The following is a 12,951-nucleotide window of genomic DNA, read 5'->3' on the forward strand; positions in this document are numbered from 1 at the left end:
GTAAAACAACTCTGTCTTAGTGGTTTACATGGTGCGTGCCTTTCATCAAGCTAAACGTGTTACGAAGCTTGAGGAGAAAAATACTGCAGATCAAATTACCGCTGCCAAATTACCAATTATAAAGTTTAAATATCATTGGGATAGGTCTACGTTTCACAAATTGTGTTTGGTACGCACTGAGCGTACTTAATGCTATACACACACCGGAAGTGTAAACTAAAATTTGACCCACAGGGCGTCATTGTTCAGCACTCTGTGTACTTCACTTCCTGTCTAAGACACTTTAACTTTTCTCAAGACGTGCTGACTCACATTGGACAAAGGCAAAGACACATTTTGTGTTTTATCCAAGTCAGTATACTATGGCACTGAATGCTGGCACTGGGCGTAAATCATGCGCTGCAGATTTATCCAATATGAACGTACAGTAAATCCTTGAGATACTTTGTAGACAGAAATACAACGAGTCTTATGTGCGATGACATGGCATTGAATTTGTCTTCAAATAAAACACTGAAACCGCAATTACCACCAGAAACAACAGTTATTGTTCATGAAAACATTGTTATCAATGCATATCTGCTCATGCTGTTTTACATTGTGTCTGCTGTGTTGGAGTTGAAAATGCTTTCAAATGTTTGACTGGTCCTTTTGGTTCTGTTCACTTTTATCAAGTGATTGTTGGCTTGCTGAGATACAAATCCCTCCACAGAATGCGAAACCTTATGCTCGAGCAATGTAAGGCAATCTTTTGTAAAAGAAAAACTATGTCTATAAGTTTGATAGGCGGTAGAGACTCACCCCAATAGGAAGCTGTTACTGCTAACATACTGCATGACACAACAGGCATCATTTCCTGGAGGGGAAAGGACAGCATATTGGTGATATTACTGCGGCCCTGAAATGGCCTTCCAAATGTTTGCACTATCTGATAGCCATGAAAAGAGTCTTGAAATAATTTACCCAGGTTTGCTTAGTTTCTTCCAACTCCTCTAATGTCTGCTGGAGACCTCCCTTGCCCATTCCCTGATTTGTTGAATCGCTTTGGCCCGATTTCTTTGCATACTCTCACAGGGATTGAGTCACATATGAGGTCCTTCTCTAGTCCCCTTGATAGTATCCTCAACAAATGTACTTGTAAGCTTTCTATAAGCGGCCCTTGTAAGCTTTCTATTCAAAACAGCTATTATTTGTCTAGATGTGTTCCACATAACTGCGGCGGGGACGCTGAAATGGCCTGGCCTTGTTACTTTTGGTAAGTAAAAAGTAAAGCAGTTGGACAAACACTTGTTTTGAACAACTTTCAGAGGAGCAGACTCGTCTCTTTTTGTTCTAACATGTTCTGAGGGTTATCAATGGCTTATCGGGAGTTGTTGATTCAGGCGAGTGCACTATATTGGTCTTATATGACCTTTCGACGACCTTTGACAATATTGATCGAGGCACTCTAATCAACAGCTTATGGCAGTGGATGGCAGCTTCTAGGACTGCCTTCAAATTATTTGCTTCCATTTTTCTTCGACTCAACTGGCGTTTTTTATTTTCTCAGCTCAGATCATGAGAACAGATCATTATTTCTGGTTCCTGATGGATCATAACTTAAACAACAAAAGGCTTCCCTTTAGGCGTCGCTGCTGCTATCATTGTTTGAACACCACTCACTGTTATCATTTAACGGAGGAAAACGTAAGCACAACAACGACACGGCCACCAAAACGTCCTGTGTGTATAACAAACTATCCCAGGATCCTGGATGTTTTACTCCTTTCACCAAAACACTCCATGAAAAGTCATTCAGCAACCGTAATCTATCTTTGCTGGAATCCAGCTGATGGGAAAATTATAGTCCTCATGTTGTTCCAGGGTCAAGGTTAAAACGTTTTGATTTGATTGAGAATATAGTTTCATAGGTGATCTTCAGCATATATTCATAGATACATATTTCTATTTTTCAGTGACAGCACATATCACTGAATGGCAACATTGTGCATGAAATTTAACAAATGTAAAACATGCTGGCTGGACACTGCACTTCCGCAATGACGACGTTGGTTGGAAGGGTGTTGTCACAACTGCTCAGCGCCATATCAGTGCAGGATTTAAAACACCCGTAGAGGTAGAGTGAATTCATGCTCCGGTCAGGAAGACATGACTCTATTATTCTTTACATTACATATCGCTTATTGCTGCTATTAATACATTGATTTTTGTAAAGAGAACCTTTAAGTAAATGCAGGTGTTAATACATAAACATTGATATTGACTTTAGCGAGCACTCAATAGTTGACATGGTGATTTCGAGATTTCAGCAATTATATCATAAGCCATAGCTTTTTCACAAAGACTGCAGCTTCCAGCTTTCTTAGAAAATATAGCATGAAATGGGTATCTGGGAGGATGGTGCGGGGCTGATGTGACAAAAGGTCAAGGTTCCACTTTCATTCTCAGTCTTTTGTGGCGAGACTACCTATCCTCCTTCTTTTCATGCCGGTAGGACCACATTTCTCAGAAAGACAAAATAAGATAAATGGCAAAGTCAAAGCAGACGATTAAAGGACATCGTAGCATTACTAATTGTATACATAGACACACTTTGCGCTTGCATCGTTAACTGTGTGTGATGGTTTCTCAGTCCATTACACTTGAGGAAAGCATACATTCTAATGACATTCTGCACATAACCATTATACAGCAGTTGTAAATATTTATACCTGGAAAAAAACAGACATACCTCATTAAACCATGCTGAACTTAGAGGGTAAAGGACGAATGAGCTTTCATATCAATAATGTAATGATTGTGTGTTGCTGCATTGGAATTCTGCTGTGTAAATGCTGATGACAATAGGAAAGCTTACAGATGAATAGGCTTATGCCTTTTTGTTTATTGAAATAAGCATTACTGGATAGTAATTCAATTCTGACATGGATTACAAATTCCTCATTCCTGCTCTATTAGTTGTCATAATTTCCCTCGTAGCAGCAGAGTCTCTAGGCCATACTAAAAGTGAATTCTAGATGCATGCATCGCCACACACACACACAAAATCGTATTTCCGTTTAATATATACATACGCACACAAACAGAAACAGTCAGACGAGCCACAGAAGTACCCCGCCACATGCACAGTGTGTGGTTGGACCTACTCCCCTCATCAATCATGTCCAACACACTCCACATTTGTCCATTTGATATTTGTTTGGTTATTGCCTTTGCTATTATTGTTGCTGTAGTTTAATACATTCCCCGACAGCTCTTATTTCCATTATAAGTCATCAATTAATACAGAGAAAATGTAATTATTGTGACAAGGCGTCTAATGCGGGCCGTGGAGATGAGGAATGGGTTGTGGCGGGATGTACTTCAAGCTGTCACATACAGTGGCGAATTCTCGCCGACCGTTCACAAGAGCAACACTCTGCAAAATGTCTAATATATGACAGAGCCTGATTATTTGTTTCTGGTGTTCAAGGCACATGTTACTCTACCTGTATATTGTATGTCACTGAGTTCATCTCAAATGGAGTAACAGTAATGGAAACATAAAATAGCAGAGAAAGTCGAGAACTTAAAAAACACCCAAACAAACAAAAGAATAAACGCTGCAGTCTGAAGGCTTGTGGCCTTTAAGTTTCTGAGCCAACTCTGGATAAGAAAAAGTATGACACACTTTGAAATTTTCTTCTTTGATAACAAGCCAAAGACGTAAGAGCAAGTTTGTGATTAAGCAATAAGCGTTTTTTTTTTTCCCTGAACAGAACTCAGTGCTGCACTTTAAATGAGATAACGGATTGGCTCTACTGTTTAGATTAGGGAACTACTTTTTTTTGATGTGAGGTCACAAACACATTCCATAGGAAGGAAAAAGTGAAAAATCAAAACCCAAGAATAAAATACAAACTCATGGAGCTGCTAAGGTGGCATTGGCTCTTCTAACATTTTTTTCTTTATCTGGTAACTTTTCTGCACAAGGACAAAGTCGGGATTTCCACCACCACCGAATGTATTAAAAGTAGTACTTTCATTTTACATATGTACTAGATAGATATGTATTTTATTAATCATTACATTACTTTTTTAGCTTCAAAAGTGTCAAAATATACTTTTTTAATTAGCTTCTTGAGCCACACGGTCTAAACACGAACACAACACTTTACGCAAAAGTTAGACTAATGTTTATATCGCACCAGAGGTTGATTGGTGTTTTTGTCCTTTCTTTTTTTAATCAGACTTTAGCAAGATAATAATCAAACTGTGATGACAGTTGTCCACGTTGTTCACTCTTGACAAAGCAGTGAGCTGTGTCTAATATGATGACATGACATTCCTTACATTTCTTATCAGGCACAGAAACCTTCGTTTGCTCTAATGTTGACCTCTCCTTCCTCAAATGCCCTGGCCTTGACTCCTCCATGGCTCTGTTGCCTTGTCCCATGCGCTAATTCCACGACTAAATTCACTTCTTCCTCTCCTACTCAAGCATCATGCTGCATCTATCTCTTTTTATCCCTCATGCTTAGCCCTGTCCTCTCTTGTTTCATCTTGCCTTATCCTGCCAATCTCATGTCCTTGTTATCCCTACCGCTCTCCCCTTGCACACTCCCTCCCTCTCTCTCCCCCCCCTCCCTCCCACACCCTCCCTTTCTCTGTCTGTCTCTTCCTCTTTTCCCTCCCTCCCTCCCTTCAGTCTGCTGTGGAGGTCAGGTATGATTCAGAGCAGAAGAGCTCGCCCGTGTTTAATTACATTAATAAAACACCCTGTGAGGTAGAATGACCTCGCCACCCCACAACCCTCTCCATACCCTCCGCATCCCTCACCCTCTACCCGTCCCTCCCTCCCTGTTGTTCTGCAGGCTTAGGTCTATTGAGGCTCCCTGCAGGCCCAGTCCAATTGGTGCCAGGTTGCATTTCATGGCTGATTGCGAGGCATGTGTTTCTCCCTCTTCGGCATTGGTTCCGCCTCCAATCTCCAGCGGTTCCCGACATGCTCACTTCACTGGAGGTCATGTCAGAGACTTCTCCCTCCCTTCCTCCCTCCCTCCCTGACCCGCTGCAGGTGGAGGACGCGGAAGAGAGTGTGCTGGCAAAACGAGACCTCTCTCTAAACAGCTGTAATGAGGTACATGCCCTTCCGGATGAGCTCTTCACAGATGTAAACCATCCTGATCACTCTCCTTGCAATTTGTTCATATGTAGCCATCTCTAACTCCGTCAAAGGCAAGGCCGATGTGTTTCCCACTGCATCTTGCAGATTGAATGTGTGAGGGAAGTGAAACATTCATTTGGAGAGGAGCTTCTCGACATGAGCCAGGTTTTGGTTCACTTGACATTGGTGGAGGATCTCTGCTCCTTGCGTCATAAAGCTGAAATCGGAGGCACACAAAAAGCCCCCTGGGCCACAAGACAATGGTCCTATGCACATAAATTATGGCAGAAGCAGGATGGCATATGACAAGCAGCAGTAACTTACTGTTATTGCCTGCAACCGATGATGACAATTCCCGTGGTAGCCAACAGGTCGGAGCGATGTAATATGCATAGGATTCATGCAAATGAAATGCCTCAAACATGTGTCAAAAATATCGCTGCTACTGGGTTGAAAACTTGTATCTTTGAAAAGCAGACTTATTGCCACACTGACAACCATGCGTCCTTATTGTAGTTTATGCATATATTTTGTGGGCCTTGGGGTCACACAGCTGGCATTTCCTATAAAGAACCACATAAACCTTCAGCTCAGGTAGAAACATGGACAGAACTAGTTGGACTTACGAGGGTTTCCCACAACAGCAGGAATCTAATCTCCTATAGCCACCGTCATGATTTCCATGAATAGTCAACAGCCTCACCATAAACGTGGCATTATCTCCACCCAGAACATTACAGCTTCACGTCGACACAGAACTTACATTTCCTCCAGAATAGAGAATCCTAACCTTGTGTGTGCAGTGTTGTGCTTTTGTGGCTATGCTATTTATGAGACACCTTTTTCCTCGATGTATGCATGTTATGTATGTATGTATGTATGTTGATACTGCAGCAGTGCCGTGGCATGTTGTTGCCAATATATTATGGGCTAATAGCAAAACCACAGGGGCACTCTGGTCCCCCAATGGCTTTGATGGTTGATGGTTTCAGTTAGATTGTGACAGCAAAAAGTAGTTTTAAGCTTTATATGCTGTGGGCATTGCTAGTCTTTTCAACGTCAGACAGCTGTTTTTCTTCCCCCTGCCATTTCTGATCTCAACAACGGCATTCATCCAAAGAAAGAGAAGAAACGCTGTGGGAGCAGAACTTGTTGCTCATGTTTTTTTAGTTTTTTTTTTTTTTTATAAAAAGCCATCCAATGATGAAATAAGATTATTTTGTGTCCCTTTGGTTCAGCTTTTGAATCTCTTGTTTCACAGATGGGATTTTTTTTATTATATTATTTGTTTTTACCTACCTTATCCTTCCTATAAATACTTGTTTTATTGATCTCTAACACCTTCTTCAATTCATGGCTGGCATTTTTATTGTTTCTCCTTGTGACTTTGAATTACTGCTGGTTCACTGTCTGTGAAGCATTAACTGCCTTAGCCATACCAGCAGTGTTTATGATCATTATCATTATTTCATATGTTCTCACCTTGCATTGCTCTCCTCCCTTTGTTCTTCTCCATACACTCTTCACTGTCTGCTTTGTTATTTGTTTGGAGGGTTTTCATTAGATTCCCCGACTAGCAATTAGTGTTCCTCTCCAAAGCGAAGGCAGAGCAGTGGCACTCAATACCCCATCTCTTTAATGCATGGTTAAGTACCCTTCAGACTCACATGGTTATTAATAACATAATTGCTAAATCACACCAAAAAAAAAAAAGCATTGCGGCTAAATAGGTTACCACACTGTTTACTTTGCCTCAAAACATCAGGTTAAGCATATCTACCTTTCCCCCTCTTTCACTCCCTCTGTCCGCTCGCTCTCTTTCCCTACAGTTTGACTGTGGGCACAAAGAGAGGCAGAGACGGAAAGTTAATTAGATAGAGGTCCAAAAAGAGAGAGCGAGAGAGAGAGAGAGAGAGAGAGAGAGAGAGAGAGAGAGAGAGGGTGGGGGGGGGGGGGGGTCCTGGTAATGGAAGGGGGCTGTATAGAAACAGATGGCCCAGAATTTATTAACTTGCAGGAGCACTTCAAGGAAGCCACTGCGACCAGACATTAGGCCAGTCACTGTCTGGGTGGGGGCTAGCGGGTGGCTGGAAACAGGTAGAGGCTGTCAGAGCCCAAAAATAGAACGCAGATTTATCTCTGGATTGTTGCAAATGATCCATCAGAGGAGAACAATGGATGCAATCCAGCTCACTGGTTGACGGTTCCACCGAATGTCTTTGAAGTAGCTGTAAGTACGCGACTAGATAACAAAAGAAGAGTTATATGTGAGAGGTTTCTTAAGTTAGTTTATGTTATGCACCATGCCTCTATTATATCCTTCTTTGATATTTTAGTGTTGTAACATCATCACTCTTTGACAATATAGAGTTTGTAACGTTCATAACAACCTGTAAATAATACACTAAAGGTGAATTATCCAAAACCGTCCTCCTTGCCCATCCCTTTGTTATGGTTTTAGTTATGCACTGTACTCTTAGCTATAACATACTGTCGTGTAATATTCTCAGACATATGGGTAAATAAATAATGACGAATACCTATTTGAGAGGATGAACAGGTAAAATGCATGTTAAATTAATTGAATTAAATATAACCACTTGTTTTTGTTGATGTAGTTTCAGCCCATGGTCAACATGAGCTAATTGGTCTATTCAACAGTTGAACTAATTGTCTAAATATATCCTTGGATTTGAGAACGACACACAGCAATAATAATTCATACACACGTGGGTGACACATAAAATACAAAGCACAATGTTTCATGAAGCGTAAAATATATTAAAAAGTTTGTGAACTAAAACATCAAGCAGTTGGACCTTTATTTGTTATCTGTGTCAGTGCAGTTATACAGTATTCAATGGAGAACCTTCAGTGCTTGGAGACACAAAATACATCCTTTAGACTACAAAACAAATATATCCTATCCTTCCAGCACAATAAACACCATTACACTGGATTGAAGCACACTATTGGGAATGGAACCTTCTTAGAAAATAAGTAGAAAACAACAATATTATATTGAGCCCCTGAGGTCCTCAGACATCTTAAGAGAGGTGGGCTTTGAGTCCACCACATACTCAGGCTAGTGTGTGAATCATACACACACACACACACACACACACACACACACACACACACACACACACAAAGATGCACACTGTGCCTTCAACATATGTAGTAGCCCCAGAGGGGAAATTGAAAAAGATTGAGCACAAGCAAAAGATCAAGGACAGTTACAGGTGCTGAAAAAGTGAAAATTACATTGTGTTATTGTCATTTTTCAGAACTTATTCTTCTTTATCTTCTCATGTTATTAACACTGCTGTGTAAGTTTATACGTATTTGTTTTTCTTGAAGCTGTGAACTAAAATATGCAAATGCTTTATCAAATTGCCTTTTTGGAAAATGTGTTTGCCTGTGTCTACTCAGTATTTCATATTTCTGGACTCAAATGCAAGAAAGGATTCTCCAAAGGTTTTAAGAGTTGTAAGGAGATGTAGCAGTTTTGATGTGTTGAGCCAAAGCTCTGAAGGCAACACTGCCGAAATCAAACAGCTTGCACAACACAGTGCTAAAAGCTAATGAAAAATAGATGTAGGTAACACGTTACTTTATTTCAGTCTCTCCAAAGCGGCGTGATAGAAGGCGACATGTGCGACAGAACAGCTTGTGAACTAGTTGTGTAGCCTCTGTGAAGCAGCGCTGTTTGTGAGTCAACGGCGTGAGCTTCAAATGCCACACTGCTGATCCTGCCGGGCCTCCACCAAAGTAAAAACAGACTGTGATGACAACTCGGTGGTGCCATAAAGACGCCCATTAACAATGTGTGTTTCTGGTGTTGCCGCGGGGAGATTCAGATCAGCTCACCTCAAGCTGTTGAAGCAGCCCACAGCAGAAAACCCCCCAAAAAAACAACCACCCTCCTTGATCAAACAATCCCTATGGCATATAAGATAAACAAAATCCAACATGACAAAATGCCCAGTCTTTGTAAACAAGGGCTGAAGCACCTAACAAGGTTTGACTGGCTGCAGTGCCAGGCTGTGTGTTACATCTGAGAGTAAGCTGTTGGTGCAAGGCATGGCATGGAGCCTGACAATAGCTGAGTGCTGTGTAAGCTCCACTGTGCTCTTTCTGTCTAACTGCACAGCGTGGGGGCTCCAAAGTGTCCTCATCTGACCCTCGGAAATAGAGGTCTCCCCACACCTCATTTCAAATTTTCACAGAACGCCTTCTGTATAGGGAGTGGGAACTTTCTTTCCACTGGTCAAATAAAAAAAGTAAAACAAAAACAAGGTGTACGAGGGAATTTTTCTTGTAAATAGTAAAACAAATCTGTCAGTGGAACAACAGAACATTCATTGTTATTTCTTAAAATAAAAATGTAATATTTAGGTCTTTCAAGATAAAAAGAGATGGGAAAATCATGTTGAGCTATCTTTCACAAGTGTTGGGTGTCATACGCCTGTAATTCTCAAAAGTAGTATTTTTTTTCCCCTCGACAAGAGATATTTAAGATGTCTAAATCACATCCCTATATCTGACTAAAACTATGTTCTTCTTTAGTTTCTACGTCTTATATTAAGTGTTATGATATATTTAGTTGGTAACATTTGCATTGTTGCAGTGCAGTCAATGAATAGGTGATGTTTTTTCTTTCTTCTTCTTAATACTTCCCTCTTTCTTTATCTGTATGCAAGTATGTATGTGATTTTTCAGTTCCTGTTGCCTTTGTGTTGACTTTTTCATTTGCACGATCACTGACTAAGCATGACAATAAGACCCAGCAACTGCACACTCGTCTCATCGTCGCTGCACTGGAAGCTACTTAACAGATGTGGGCAGCCTCTGAGCAGGCACTGTCTCACTGACGCAACTGTAAATTGGAATGAAGAATTGTTTTTGTGCAGCTGTATTTCCGTCATTGCCCATTGCCATTGTGTATTTTGTTTCATCTCCCGATTAATTAATTTACTGTACAAGCAAACTATGCCGAGCAATGTGTATGCTATTGTCTTTTGCACTGCACGGTGCATGAAGTCTGGTTGTCCTTGTGCCATTATTGCTTTACTATGCACTGTGGAATTCTGTAAGTTGACAATGTCACTGAGACAATCCCTGTATATTTATGTGAAGTATACGTCTACTGCAATTGTGAAAAAAAAATAGCTGCCACTGGTGAGACGATTACTTTATTTTTTAGCACTAAAGCAAGCATGCAGATACTTTACTGGCATTTTACTAAGCTAATCTTTCAATCACGCTTCCTCACAATTAGATTTTTTATTGTTTCATGATGATTATGAACAGACAACTGAAATGTCCATAATGTTAATGGCTTCCATGCTTTCAGGGGCCCTACCTTAGCTAGGTATTACAAAATGTTGATTTGAAATCCAAGGACACTGCGGTCCATCTGCACTTCAGTTTGCTTTAATTTCATATACAGCCCAAAAAAGCATCTGTCAAACCCTGCTACTGCAAATTGAAACAGCTTTTTTCCTCTGATGTTTTCAGACACTGATGACACTGCGCTGATATTATTGTTGGTAATAACATGCTCAGAAGGGTGTTTTTTAAAGGCACTTATGACTACAGCTTTTCAGTCTTCTCTCTCCAATCTGTTAACATACCAATAACTGTTATAGTCTGCAGTCATTATGTTCTCTTTGCCTGCTCTATAAATGAAAGACACCTTTTAACCCTCTAGTGTCTACGCAGTCAAATAAAGGTCATTGGCAGAAAGGTTACAGGTAGTCATCACATTTGGAGTTATCCTCTTCCATTAACAGGCATCTGTTATACCAGATAAGGGATGTGTTTAGGAAGAATAGAGCTATCCTCTGCCTGAAAGTGTTGAAGACTTTAGTTTCCTGAAACATCCAAACATTATCCACAATGATTCATGCCCGAGCCGCAGAGATGCATTCATTCGGCAAGAGGGCTTATCAGGTTTTTGAAATCATGGACATTCTACCATGATTTAAAAAATTTTCAAGTAATTTATGTAAGATACTGTCCATAATTTTAATCATTAGCTGCATAGTGAAAATAATGTTGTTTAATAATGTTGTTAAATAATTGGTTTGTTTCTAACTTGCGCCGTCTCTAGAATTGGTGGCGACTGAATACCTGAAAGGACAAGTTTGACTTTGTTGAGAAAATGTGAATTAATGTTCTTGCTGATACCTCTTGTCTGTTTGGTAAACTGAAGCCTGCAGCCAGTTCTCTTAGCACAAAGAGCAGAAACAGAAGGAAAATGCTAGTCTGGTTCTGCCCAAAGGTAAGAAAATCTGCTCATACTAGCACCTCTTACTAATCAATTAATTGTACAGTATTTTCTTAGTTTAATCCACACACACACACAAAAAAAACAGAGGTTATGGCTTTAAGGGAGGTTATATGCAATCTCACCAAAATAACAACACTCCAGGAGTTAACTGTTCCCACAGTGTGTTGTTGTTTCACACTTTGGCTTTGTGTCCATTAAAAAGCAAACGGATACAACATGCTAATTAGTAAGCTTTAAAAGTGCTGACACAGCAGATTTGGCTAACTTTGAATAGAGCCAGGCTAGCTGTTTCCCTATTTGCAAAGCTTTGTGCTAAGCTAAGCTAATTGTCTGTAGCTTTGTATTTGCAGTACAAACACGAGGGTGGTATACTTTTTCTCATCAAACTCTTGACAAGAAAGCAATTTGACTCCCAAAATGTTGCACTATTCCTTTAATGCTTAAAACTATAATGATGACAGTCCGTCTGGTCCTTTTTGTGTTATTTATCAATAAATATGTCAAGGATGTCTTTTTGGCAAAATTATTTTTGCTCATGTTTTCAGAAGATATATACCTTTCAAAATCTGACAAGTATTTGTCAGGATTATATGTTATAACGGTTTAAAACAATGTGTAAAAACTAAAAAGTAAATAAACATATTGAATTTTTATCATGTTTTATATAAGAAACATGATGAAAATTCAAATATGGAGCATGTTCATTTTCAATTGTTTAGAATCTAAACAATTAAAAATGAACATGCCCAAAGCTTTTGAAATTACAGAAATGCAATTTAACTTTTTTGACATCTTCTCAAACAGTTTTGTTTGTATAGAACATTCAGTGTCCATGTTATAGGCTTTTATATGTGTCCATGTCCCGGCCTTTTAGAGATTTGTTTATCTCCCTGAAGCAGTTCCTGTCCAGCTGAAGACATAACCTATTTGTGCCCTCCTCACACATCCAGGCAGGCTTTTACAGGCAGCTAGTACACTGTTTCCTCCTCAGAATGGCCTTCTGTCTTTTCCCACTGTCCTTTGTGTTTGCGGGGACAGGAAAGTGGCCTTTAGTGGAGGAGTGCGGTGGGCCAGCAAGTGGCAGAACTCTCAGAAACTATACTAATACTATTATTTACAACCCCAACATATTATTTACAAGGAAAACGCCACTCAAAGGTCACTGGAAAGACAGTCAAACTCACTCCCCTGCTGCTCTCTGCCGCCGTCTGGTCTGACAGCATCAAAGACAAGCTCGCCGCTGATTTTTTTTGGACCGCAATGAATCCGTTAGAATTATTCGGTGATCCAGTAAATTTAGTTTCGCGTCCTGTTTGCATGTTGCTTCTTGTCGCCGGCAACGGGATCCGTACTAGAAGAGTTAAGGAAAATAGAGCGTTGTGATTTTTTTTTAAAAGATCTGACAAGTCCTGCCCTCCCCTTTTTCTTCACTCTCTCTCCAAAGCTTTCTCTCCTGAGGAACCTCAGGGGTAGCCTGAAGACTCCGAGCCGAGATGTTGGTATCAACCCT

This window comes from Clinocottus analis, unplaced genomic scaffold, assembly GCF_023055335.1.
Source record: "Clinocottus analis isolate CAN_PGR_092001 unplaced genomic scaffold, fCliAna1.0.p SCAF_1, whole genome shotgun sequence".
In the NCBI taxonomy this organism is placed as follows: domain Eukaryota; kingdom Metazoa; phylum Chordata; class Actinopteri; order Perciformes; family Cottidae; genus Clinocottus; species Clinocottus analis.